We start from the raw sequence: 13988 nt of genomic DNA, 5'->3' as shown, positions 1-13988 counted from the left end.
AATTATTTCATAGCCTTCAAAGTGTGGAGACTTGTTTTGTGGCCTAGTATAAATTCCATTTCCCACAAATAGTTTTTATTCTAAATGGTAGAACAAGGGGACATGGGGTGAGATACAATTATTTTGAAGCAGTTTCTGAATTGATTTTTGTGTTAATTAAAAATTTAAAAGAGGAAAAGAGCAGATCAGGTTTACTGGGTTTAATACTAGAGAACATCAATATGAGAATATTTTCTGGGTAAGGCAAATAAACATTTATGAAGGACAGCTGGGGAATAATTACAGTGTATTCTTTTTGTGTTTGCTTTTTTTGTTTGTTTCATTCAGTAGTTTAAGAAACAATCATTTATCATGAGTGTCCTGTTGGGTACTAGGCTTGGTCCTAATGATGTGACTGGATTATGTGACATTCTATCATTTTGTACAGTTTTAAATTTCTATATGCATACTGTCTTTAAATTAAGCTTGTTTTCAAAGTACAGTATACATATGGAAAAGATACAAACCATAAGTAACAACTTTATGAATTGCAATAAAATCAGCACAGTCCTGTGTAAACCATCTACCAAGTCAAGAAAAAAAAAATATCAGCTCTGCAGAAACTTCTCCTCTTGTCTATCAGCTACTTTCACTCCAAAGATAAACCTTCTCCTAACTTTTAATAGCAAGATTAGTGTTGTGTGTTTTAATCTTTATATAAATGAAATCCTATGGTATCTACTTTTTTCTCTGACTTGTTTCACTTTGACTTCACAATTCAGACTTCTTTGTACTACAGACATTATATTTAACAATAGTTCTTCACTTTTGCTGCTATATGGTATTTTATTATATGAAAATACTACTGCTGACTTATTTATTCCTCTGTTGATGGATATTCAGGTTGTTTCTGGTTTGGGCTATTATAGACCTGCTATAAGCATTTTATGCATACTTTGGGTATCATTGTATTCTTCTTATTGGGGTATGTATGTATTCTTATTTGGGTGTCTATGTATTCTTCCCATTTGCAATTGCCCAGTCATAGGGTATGCTTTAGAAGCAGCTTTAGAAGGTGCTGTCAAAGAATTTTTCAAGTGATTTTAACAACCTGGGTGTGAGAGTTATACTTGCTTCACATCCTTACCATTACTTGATTGGTGTGTGTGTGTGTGTGTGTGTGTGTGCACGTGTACTTGTGCCTGTTTGTGTTTTCATTTTGCACTTTGGGTAAGTAAGAAGTAGTTTATCATATGATAGTTCCAGTTTGCTATTTCCTGATGACTAATGAGTATAATTCTTGGCCTTTGGCTATTCTCTTTTGTGAGTACTTGTTCAAGTCATTTACCAATTTTTGTACTGAATTGTCTCCTTTTGGTTTTTTTTGTTGAGTTCCATATAGACCCTTGACATGAATTTTTAATTATATCTTTTGTAATTGTCTTTTTTCACTCTGTGCCTTGCCTTTTTATTCTCTTAATGACGTCTTTGATGTAAAATTCTTAATCCTAATGAATTCAATTCATTATGGTTTATTGTTAACATTTTTAGAAATTTTGTGTACTTCAAGACTGTCTCCTGTATTTTCCTCTAAAGGCTTTCTTTCCCATTTAAATATATGATCTGATGAAAATTATTTTTTCTGTATCATGATAGAAAGGTATCAAGTTCCAACGAAGGTTTAAGCCTCAAGATTTCTTTCTAGTTATGTTAATTTTACATATTTGGAGCTATGTCATTGGTGGGATACAGATTTCAGACTGTGGTATGAACCTTTTATTATGAAGGTTCTTCATCTCTTCCTTTCTAGCAATATTCCTGTGTGACAGTATGTTTGATCTGATATTTATAGAGTTACAATGGCTTTCTTTTGGCTAGTCTTCCTTTTGGCTAGTCTTGGCATGGTATATATTTTTCCACTTTTTGTTTTTATCAATATATTTGAAGTGCATATCTTATGAGTAGCACAAGGTTTTTTTGAAGAATTAAAATCTTGAACTTCTATATAAATTGATGTGGCTTTGGTTTGGATTAGTATTTTTTATAACTTACTTACCTTTTTATTTATTTATTTTTAACTTTTCTGTTATTCGTTGCTCTACAGATTTCAACATGTGTTCATGACAAATTATTTTTTCATTGACCTCTCCCTTATAATGGGGCCCTAAATTATTTAACCCTTTTTAACCTGCCCCCTTTTTTGCACATTTTTGTCATGTATTTTAAGTCTACATATATAAAACACACAAGAAATTAATTTTATTTATATAGTAATGTTTATTCATATTAGCCCCTTATTTAGCCTTTCTATTATTCTTCTTTCTTTCCTGCAATTCCATGTTCCCATATGGATTCTACAGTCATTTTCCTTCTGCCTTTAATACTTCTTTTATGATATTCTCCTGGCTATCAATTCTGATTTTGTTTGAAAACATCTTGGTTTTAATTTTATGGGGGTTGATTTTATTTGATATAAATAAATGGTTGGTTGGTTGGTAGTTGGTTGGTTGGTAGTTATTTTCTTTGGTGTTTTAAAGAAGCTATTCCATTGTCTTCTCGCTTTTTTTGTATGTCTTAGAAAGTAAGCTATTTACACCTTTGAGGTAATATGGGGATTTTCCCCCTCTCTGTTGTATTTAAGATTTACTCCTCAACTTTGTGTCTAGTAATTTTACTATTATATACCTACATTTGGCATTCTTGGATTGATTCTATGTTAAGTTTTCAGAGCTTCCTAAATTTGTAGGTTGATATTTTCCATTAGTTTTGGAAAACCTGTAGCCATTCTTTCTTTAAAGCATTCTTATGCCCCATTGCCTGTTTTTCTGGAACTCCCAGTTATACTTACATTAGATGTTTAGACTTATAGAAGATTTTTTAGGGGCACCTGGGTGGCTCAGTGAGTTAAAGCCTCTGCCTTCAGCTCAGTTCATGATCCCAGGGTCCTGGAATCAAGCCCCATATCAGGTGCTCTGCTCAGCAGGGAGCCTGCTTCCTCCTCTCCCTCTGCCTGCTTCTGTGCCTACTTGTGATCTCTGTCTGTCATATAAATAAATAAGATCTTTTAAAAAAAAAGATTTTTTAGATTTTTAGACTCATATGTATCTTGTGCTTTTTTAAAGATACTTTTAATTATTTTTTCCCTCCCTAATTTGGATACTTTCGTTAGAAATGTCCTCTAATCTGCTAATCCTGTCTTGTGTTTATATTGATGTTAAAACTATTTGAAATTTTATGAAAGACATAACTTTTCAAGAATTTTTTGAAAGACATAAAGTACCAAAACTAACTCAAGAAGAAAATGATAATCTCAGCAGTTGTATATCTATTAAAGAAATTGAATTTGAAGTTAAGAATCTTACGTAAAAGAAAACACCAGACCCGGATGGTTTCTCTGGTGAATTCTACCAAATCTTTAAGAAGATTTCTGTCTTACCAGACAGAAAGTAAAAGGAAAACCTTTTATGAAATCAGTATTTTCCCTAATATCAGACTATGACATAAAAAGAAAAGAAAAATACAGACCAGAATCCCTAATGAACATATATGCAGAAATCTCAACAACACACTAGCAAATCAAATCCATCAGTTCATAAAAATGAAAGTATATCATAATCAAGTGGTCTCCTTCTAGAAATGCAATATAAGTTCATCTTACTGATGGGTTAAATAAGAAAAAACATATTTCTTCTGTATGTCATTTCAATAAGCACAGAACAAGTATCTAACAAAATCAAACTCTATTCTTGATAAACATTCTTTTTTTTTTTAAGATTTTATTTATTTATTTGACAGAGAGAAATCACAAGTAGACAGAGAGGCAGGCAGAGAGAGAGAGGAGGAAGCAGGCTCCCTGCCAGAGCAGAGAGCCCGATGCAGGACTCGATCCCAGGACCCTGAGATCATGACCTGAGCTGAAGGCAGCGGCTTAACCCACTGAGCCACCCAGGCGCCCCCTTGATAAACATTCTTAGTAAAATTCAGGTAGAAGGGAATGTTATCAATCTAATGAAGAGCGTCTTTGAAAACCTACAGCTAACACTTTATACTTAATGGTGAAAGAGTGAATATTTTCCCCTAAATTCAGAAACAAGGATGCCCTCTCTTAACATTCCTTTAACATCATACTGGGAGTTTTAGACAATGCAGGAAGATAAGAAAAAGAAATAAAAGGGATACAGATTGGAAAATAAGAAAAAAATACCTTATATTTGCAGAGGATATGATTTTGCAGAGAATTCCACAGGAGCTCCAGAAAGGCTGCCGGAACTAATAAGTGAGGCTAGCAAGGTCATAAAATATGAATAAAGTCAATTTTTTCCTATATATCTGAAATGAATAGTTGGAATTTTAGATTAGGAAATCCCAACCAGTTACAGTAGCACCTGATAATGAAGTCCTTAGGTATAATCCTAACAAAATATGTGCAGCATTTGCATTCTGAGAACTACAAAATGCTGTTGGAAGCAATCAAAGAAGATAGAACTAAATGAAAAACTACACCATGTTCACAGATTGGAGGACTCCATATGAAGATGGCAGTTTTCCCCAATCTGATCTCTAAAACCCTATCAAACTTTTTAATAGAAATTGACAAGCTGATTCTAAAATGTATATGGGAGGAACAAAGGAAATTGAAAAAACAAAAACAATCTGAAAATGAACAAAGTTGGAGGACCCTCTGCCTAATTTTAACACTTACTATAAAGCACAACAATGAAGACATTGTGTTGTTGACTAAACAGTAGACACATATGTCAAAGGAATAGAATAGATACCCCAGAGATAGACCCACATCAATACTGTCTACTGAGTTTTGACAAAAGTACAAAGTCAACTAAAGACTTTGCATTTGTTGTCTTTTCAATGCATGGTTCTGGAGTTTTAAAAATGCACATTTAAAAATAGATCATAGACCTAAAACATAGTAGAAAAATCTATTTATATTTGTAAATAACTTTTAAGATAGGACAGCAAACCCATGATCCATAAAAAAATTGATAAAGTGAACTTGATTAAAAATAAAAATTTTCGTTCTCTGAAAGATAATATTAAAAGAATAGAATGACAAGTCATAGTCTGGATGAAAATATTTTCAAATCACAAATATAATTAAGGATTTTTATCCAGAATTTAAAAAAAAATCCTTTTCAAACTCAGTTGCAAGAAAATAACCCAAATAAAAAGGGGCAATATATCTGAACAGACATTTCACCACATAAACATGAAAAGATGCACAATAATCATTATAGAAATGCAAATTAGGGGCGCCTGGGTGGCTCAGTGGGTTAAAGCCTCTGCCTTCAGCTCAGGTCATGATCCCAGCATCATGGGATCGAGCCACGCATCGGGCTCTCTGCTCTGCGGAGAGCCTGCTTCCTCCTCTCTCTGTCTGCCTCTCTGCCTGCTTGTGATCTCTCTCTGTCAAATAAATAAATAAAATCTTTAAAAAAATAAAAATAAAAAAAGAAATGCAAATTAAAACAGCAATGAGATATCACTGCTACCTATTAGAATTGTTAAACAGAAACAAAACCCCAAAAAAAACTTGTGTTAGTAAATGCTGTGAAGGATATGGAGCAATAGGAATTCTCATTCAGTGCTGGTGGGAAAGCCCAATGGTTATAGCCACACGACAGCTTGGCAGTTTTGTATAAGGTTAAATACACTTATCATAAAACCCAGCAATCCTGCTTTTAAGTATTTACCCAAATGAACTGAAAACTTATGTTCACAGAAAAACCTGTACATGAATGTTTATAGTAAGTATATTTTTAATTGCCCAAAATTAGATGCAACCAATATACTCTTCAAAGACAAATGAAGGTCAAACAATGGTATAGCCATTAAATGGACTATAACTCAGCAGTGAAAAGGAGTGAGCTATAAGGGGTACTGGGTGGCTGTCAGTTAAGTGTCCAACTCTTGATATTGGTTCAGGGCATGATCCTCAAGGTCATGGGATCAAACCCCGCATCAGGCTCTGTACTCAGTGAGGAATCTTTTTGATATTGTCTCTCTCCCTTTCTGCTTGTCCCTCCCCCCTCTCTAAAATAATACATCTTTTTTTTTAAATGTGGGCTTATAAATTCATACAACAACATGGTTAGTCTTAAATTCAGTTTGCTAAATGAAAGAAGTTAGAACTCCAAAGCTACATATTGTATGATTTTATTTATATGACATTGCTGAAATAGCAAAGTATAGGAGAGGCATGAGAAGTTGACTACAAAGAAACCAGGCTCACAGAGAGATTTTTAGGGTGTTGGAGCTGCTAGGTACTGAAGTTGTTAACATGTGACTTTTCTTTGAAAAACTGCCGGAAATGTACATCAGAGAGAGAGAACTTTACTGAATGAAAAATAAAAGAAAAAACATCAAGTGTGATGTTTGGGCTTCTGAGGATTTAATGCAGATTATACCAAATTATCTAAAAGTCCTAAAAATACAAGATATGGCTATAAATTAGCTTACCTAAATAACTTTGGAGTATAGGATTTTGGTTGATACTGTGAGGATAAAGACAAAAAGAACTATTTAATCACTATATTCTTTTGCAGGGATTTGCAAACATTTTATGCAACGAGCCAGAGAGTAATTTTTTTTTTAATATTTTATTTATTTATTTGACAGAGAGAGAGAGGGAACACAAGCAGGGAAGGAGGGGACAGGGAGAAGCAGGCTTCCCGCTGAGTGGGGAGCCCAATGTGAGGCTTGATTCCGGGACCCCAGGACCCTGGGACCCTGGGATCATGACCTGAGCTGAAGGCAGACGCTTAACAACTGAGCCACCTTGGTGCCCCAAGAGTAAATATTTATTGTGCCATAGGGTCCCTGTCATACTACTCAGCTCTGCTGTTATAGCAGTAAAGCAGACATATACAATAGGTAAACAGATTAGTATGTCTGTATTCCAAGTAAACTATATCCATATGCACTAAAATGTGAATTTCATGTTATTTTCATGAAACCTTTCCTCCCATCTTTTAAATGTAAAGATAAAAATTACTTTTACATATCAGACCTTACAAAAGGGCCAGAATTACCATGGGAGTTAAAGTTTGCCAACCCCTGCTCTAATAGCTAAGTGTGTTTCATACAGGGGTATGGATTAGCAATTCTAAGAATACTTTACATTTATATGAGAGTTGAACAAACAAGTAAAGAAGTCATAGATAAATACAACCAGGTTTTTCACTGTGAGAAAAGACATTTGACAAACAAGGTGAACCTATGATTTTAGTGTCTAAAGTAACAGTTTAATTCATGTTTATTTTAATATGCATACAGATAGATTGACTCAAATACAGATATGAGTGTATTTGGGTTAGTACACATCTGTATTTCCTACTTTTGTCCTCCAGAAGGGCCTAAAAGGAATGACAATCCAGTAACAATGAGCACACCCAGCTCCCAGATCTTGGTTTCTAAATACCTGTATTTAGTAAAAGTTGCCAGGACTCTTGGAGCAGTAGCTGATTCTGGGGCTGGGGAAGACAAAAAACAGATTAGGACAGAAGAACATCTTATAGCATGGAAAGTGAAGAATCACTTAAAAAAAAAAAAAAGGAAAGGGGAGTGAGGAGGACAGGGTTATATCAAAAGAATATAGGAGCCAATCTGAAGTCCCAATGGCCATTGCTGGAATAATTTGAGCAACAAATAGCAATATTTGGATTATAACCCAAAGAATAAAATAAAGTCCATGAGTACATATTGATATAAGTGAAACAATGAATGACTGAGGAGGAGAATGGACACATCTTCCTTATAGGAGATTTGTAAATAATAATTGTGGATATGGCCCCTTCCATGAGGTAGAGCTTAATTCTTCCTCCCTCCAGTGTGAGCTAGACTTAGTGATTTGTTTCTGTTGAAGAGAGCATAGAAAGGAGAAATTGTAACTTGAGAAATCTGGCAGACACCACCTTTACAAAGTGGTCAAGGTTTTTTTTTTTTTTAAGATGTTATTTATTTATTTGACAGAGAGAGATCACAAGTAGGCAGAGAGGCAGGCAGAGAGAGAGAGAGAGGAGGAAGCAGGCTCCCCGCTGAGCAGAGAACCCGATGCGGGACTCGATCCCAGGACCCTGAGATCATGACCTGAGCCGAAGGCAGTGGCCTAACCCACTGAGCCACCCAGGCGCCCCGAAAGTGGTCAAGGCTAACATCAGTAATGATAACTCATGCTGACATCCGGTGTTCCTTGATATCAGGCGATATGAAGGGCACTGCTCTGTGACATTGTTTCCTAGAGCCCATAACTCTAGTTAAACATGAAAAAATATCAGACAAAATCAAATTAAGAAGCTTTATACATAATACCTGACTGGTACTCTTCCAAACCGTCCAGGTCATGAGAGACAAGGAAGAACAGAAACTTGTCACAGTTTGGAGGAGACTGAGGAGAAATGATCCAAAAGCATCATGGTATCCTCTGTTGTATCCCGGAATAGAGGTGCATTACTGGAAAAACTAGTATACTCCAAGTATAATCTGCAATGTAGCTAATTACTGTACTAATATTGATTTCTTTGTTTTGCAAAAGGAACTGTGGCTATATAAGATGTTAATATTGAGAACATGGGTGAAGTTCCTGTATACAAGAACTCTTTTCTTTTTGCAACTGTTTTGTAAATCTAAATATTCAAAAATAAAAAGTTAAACTACTGTTGACCTTTAAACAATACAGAGTTCAGAGGATCCACAACCCCCTTGCACAGAAATCTGTGTATAACTTTTGACCCCCCAAAATTTAACTACTGATAGCCTACTGTTGGCCAGAAGTCTAACCAATAACATAAAACTGTCAATTAACACATTTGTGTATGTACTATATACTGTATTCTTACAATGAAATAAGCTAGAGAAAAGAAAATGTTATTAAAATCATAAGGAAGAGAAAATATTTTTATAGTACTGTAAAAAATCTGCATTATATGTAGATGGACCGCTCAGCTCAAACCCTTGTTCAGGTCAACCATTCTAAGTTCTTAATTTCAGCTCTTTGGGCTTTTAACCGAGAGCTGATATGATTATAGGCTCCTTTCCTCACATAGCGTACTATGTGTAATTCTTCTTAGGCAACACAGCAGAAAATTCCTTCTGCTTTTCAAATACTTTCTGCTTAGCTTTTTGTCCCTTCACCCTGCACTGATTCAGACATTCTGCAAGTATCTTAAGGGAACAGTTAGCTCAGTTTTGTACCCATAATGTCTCATTGGATTTTGACCTCTCAGGTTTTTAATTTTGTACATCTAGCATAGTGAGACTGCCAAAACCCTACTGATTTCTCTGTCTTCCAGCAGTGGACATGTGGTTGAACAAAGCATAGATTCCCAACATTTTATTCTATGCTGAACATACAAGACCTTTAATTCACCTATTATCTTACAAACCTTTAGGTTTCTTACAGACCTTTAATTTACCTATTCTCTCAGAAATTTGGCACCACTTGTACTACTGTTTAAGCAGCTTCTTTGTGCCTTTAAACAAAAACAAACTACACACAGGCACATGCACACACACACCAAACACATACATACATGAATGCGGTTGTCTTAAACTAGGCACTAATCCCAGTATCTTAAATTGGTTTACTCTAGGGGTAGCCTAAACACATTCTATTAAAATTAGTCATATTTTTCTGCCTATGTTAATTCATATATATTGAACATTCTCCTCCAAATATCTGCATGCTCTGTATCTGGCACTATGCACAGCACTGGAGATTTTTGCATGTAAGCAAATTTCCTGTCCACAGGAACTTTGATAATCCAATGATTATTTAATAAACCAGCAAATAAATATAAAAGAGTAAAAAAAAAACAGTGTGGCACAGTATATGATTAAATATAAGAATAGAAAGCATAAACAATTAAAGTCATTGTTTTTCCAGAGAAAAACAAATTGATTACATAGAAATAAGTGTTCATTAAATGTTGACTGCATCCCAGTCACTCTGTATATGTTACTCCATATTATCATTGCAATAATCATAAAGTAATTACTATTAAGGAGTACTATTTTAAAGATGAACTCAGAAAAGTTAAGTGGCTTGTATAAGGTCATATAGATATTTAAGATGATTGGAACAAAGATTTGAATCTAGATTAATACTTTTTTTCATTTCAGCATGTTTTTATTGAGGTTTTTTTTGTTTGCTTTTTTCATTTAAATTCAATTAGCCAATATATAATACATCATTAGTTTCAGATGTAGTGTTCAATAATTCATCAGTTGAATATAACACCCAGTGCTCATATACTCACATCACGTGCCCTTTTTACTCTCTGATCTTAACCACTAAGCTCTACAGAAATAAACACAAAAAGTACAATCTGATACACATAAGTTAGATAATATAAATTCCCAAACATAAACATGTGGAAACATGCAAACACAAGATCCATCAACAGAATACATGCTCAGAAACAGAAATAAATACTAACATTTAGAGAAGACATTGTTTTTTGCACACTCAAACACACTCTTTGGACACCGGTCAGATCAAAGTTCAGGTTGGTCCTCCTTGAAGGATGCTCATAGACAAAGACATATAATCTTAAATGTAAATACCAGGGTTTTAAAAATTTACCTTCTACTTCACAAAGAATTTTACAAACTAAAAAAAAGGGGGGGGTTATTTATTTATTTTTTACTTCACAAAGATTTTATTTAAATATCAACCTATTCTGGGACAGCAAAAAAGTCCTTTATGAATCATTAAACATTTGACTAATATGGAGGAGAATAAACCATAATTATGTTGAAAGTTTGATAATCATTAAACAATGAAGAAAACCTTCAAACAAGTTAATGAAAGTCAGTGATCAGGAAAGATTTAATTGAAAATAAAATCCCAAGTGAAAAGGGAGCAAATGATTTCCACTTTTATTCAAGAAAATGTAAGATCACTTCAATGAAAACCCCAGTCCTTTTGCTATTATGTCTAAATCCCAGACACTTGTGCCTCTGGCAGAAATAAGAGAAATAGAGGGAAACACAGACTATAGAATAGGCAGGGTAAATAGAAAACAGTAAATTTATACCGAACCATATCAGTTAGGTACATTAAATACAAACAGAATAAACATTATAATTGAACACAATGATTGTTATGTTGAGTAAAAAGTCAATATATGCTTATTTCAAAATACCTCTTAAATAGAAACAGAAAGGTTGAGTCATGTTTTGTCTTTCATCAGTAAGCACATAATGCCTGATTAGTTCATATTCTCTCTTTCTCACTGTCTTGCTGTATGTAGCAATTATTTTTTGCCTAGATGCTTTAAATAGAAGAAATAAGAATAAATGTGACTTAATCCTACCAGCCTATCCTGTACAGAAATGCATGTTTTTAGGTAAAACTCCTTGTGGAAATAATCCAGGTAAAGCAGAAGGTCCTTATTGAGCCAGATCATGGAAAACCAGGCTAAGATGTGTAGACTTTATCTTGTAATCCAGAAATCATGAATGCAGATGCTTTCAAGGTGATAAAATTAGAATATAACCCAAGTCCTCATTTTCTGTGGTAACAAAATGATCTCAGAACAAAAATAACAAACTACCATTGGAGATACAATCATTGAAGACAGTTAAAGAATTTTTTCTCATTTCTGTTTTTTCATAACTATACTCAGCTACCTTTTTAGAGCATATACCATTATAATATTCTATAGTATACACTCTACTTTACATTCTTCATTTAAAGCTCTACGTGTAAATAACTAATGTTTGCCATTTTATATCAGTGTCTTCTCCAATCATTGCAGTTGTCTGAAGCTCTTCCCTAGTAGATTCCTAAGGAGGCTCATGGGACAAATATTCCCTGAGTTGCACAAAGATGATATTTTGTCTGTAATCTTTGTACCTGAAAGTTACTTTGGCTGGATATAAAAATCCTTGGCTTATATTTTCTTTATTTTAAGTATGTTACTTGGTTTTGACCCAGAATGTTGCTGTCAAAATCTGTTTAAAATCCAACATTCTTCCCCTTATGAGTGACTTGCTCTTTTAGCTTGGAAATCCAATTGTGGTGTTTTTTCCCCCTTCCTTTTTGAAGTTTGCTAATAATACCAGAATGCATCATGTGTTGATTATTCTGGATTGACTTTTTTCACCAATGTATGTCATGTGTCCTTCATTATCTTATGAATATTGTATTTTTTTATTTCTTAATTAAATTTTTCTTTTTCAATTTAAATTTTATTTAGTTAACATAAAGTGCAATATTGATTTTTGGAGTAGAACTCAGTGATTCATCACTTAAACACTCAACATCCAGTGCTCATCACAAGTGCCCTCTTTAATTCCTATCACTCATCTACCTCCCTCTACCTCCCTCTACCAACCGTGTTTGTTCCCTATCATTAAGAATATCTTATGGTTGGTTTCTCTCTGTCCTTCCCACTCCCTTCCCATATGTTCATCTGTTTTCTTTCATAAATTTCAAATATAAGTGAGATCATATGGTATTTGTCTTTATCTGACTGACTGATTTCACTTAGCATAATACACTGTAGCTCCACCCATGTTGTTGCAAATGGCAAGATTTCATTCTTTTTGATGGATGAGAAATATGTATGTGTGTGTGTGTGTGTGTGTACACACACACACACACACACACACATATATTCTTCTTTATCCACATCTTCTTATCCATTCATCCATTGATGGACATTTGGACTCTTTCTGTAGTTTGGCTATTTGTGATAATGCTGCTATAATACATCAGGATGCATGTACATGTACTCCTGTGGATCTGTATTTTTATATCCTTTGCATAAATACCTAGTAGTGCAATTGCTGTATCATAGGGTGGTTCTATTTTTAACTTTTTGAAGAACATTCATACTGTTTTCCACATTGGCTGCACCTGTTCATATTCCAACAGTGTAAGAGGTCTCCTCTTCCTCCACATCCTCACCAACAACTGTTGTTTCTTTTGTTGTTAATTTTAGCCATTCAAACAAGTGTGGTGTGGTACCTCATTGTGGTTTGGATTTGTATTTCCTCATGGTGACTGATGTTGAGCATCTTTTCACACATCTGTTAGCCACCTGGATGTCTTCGTTGGAAAAGTGTCTATTCATGTCCCGTGCCCATTTCTTAACTGAATCATATTTTTTTTAATATTGAGTTTGAAAAGTTCTTTATAGATTTTGGATAATAACCCTGTATCAGGTATGTTGTTTGCAAATATCTTCTTCCATTTCATAGCCTGCCTTTTAGTTTTGTTGTTTGGTTCCTTTGCTGTGCAGAAGCTTTTTTTTTTTTTTTAGTTTATTTATTTATTTGACAGACAGAGATCACAAGTAGGCAGAGAGGTAGGCAGAGAGAGAGAGAGAGGAGGAAGCAGGCTCCCTGCTGAGCAGAGAGCCTGATGCAGGGCTCGATCCCAGGGCCCAGGATCATGACCTGAGCCAAAGGCAGAGGCTTTAACCCACTGAGCCACCCAGGCGCCCCTGTGAAGAAGCTTTTTATCTCGATGTTCATTTTTGCTTTTGTTTCCCCTACCTCTGGAAATGTGTTTAGGAAGAAGTTGCTACAGCTGAGTTCAAAGAGGTTTCTGTGTTCTCCTCTAGGATTTTGATGGATTCCTGTCTCACATTTAGGTCTTTCATCCATTTTGAATTTACTTTTGTGTGTGGTGTAAGAAAGTGGTCCAGTTTTATTCTTCTGCATGTTGCTGTCCAGTTTTCCCAATACCATTTGTTGAAGAGACTTTCTTCCATTGGATATTCTTTCCTGCTTTATTGAAGATTAGTTGACTATATAGTCCAGCTCCAATTCTGGGTTTTCAGTTCTGTTCAGTTGAACAATGTATCTCTTTTTTTTTTTTTAATATTTTATTTACTTATTTGACAGAGAGAGATCACAAGCAGGCAGAGAGGCAGGCAGAGGGAGAGGAGGAAGCAGGCTCCCCGATGAGCAGAGAGCCTGATGCGGGGCTCGATCCCAGGACTCTGAGATCATGACCTGAGGTGAAGGCAGCGGCTTTAACCCAC

At 34.8% G+C, this 13988-nt stretch overlaps 1 protein-coding gene across 5 annotated transcripts in view; it reads left to right on the top strand.

The window, feature by feature from the left end:
* SPATA6 (spermatogenesis associated 6) overlaps positions 1-13988 on the top strand; it is a 137851-nt gene that overhangs the window by 92030 nt on the left and 31833 nt on the right. The gene's annotated exons all lie outside the window — the stretch shown is intronic.

Source organism: Mustela putorius, unplaced genomic scaffold (genome assembly GCF_011764305.1).
Source record: "Mustela putorius furo isolate JIRA1106 unplaced genomic scaffold, ASM1176430v1.1 tig00003853_pilon_pilon_pilon, whole genome shotgun sequence".
Classification (NCBI taxonomy): domain Eukaryota; kingdom Metazoa; phylum Chordata; class Mammalia; order Carnivora; family Mustelidae; genus Mustela; species Mustela putorius.
Note: the sequence above shows the minus strand (reverse complement) of the source record. Positions and strands in the feature narration are given on the sequence as shown.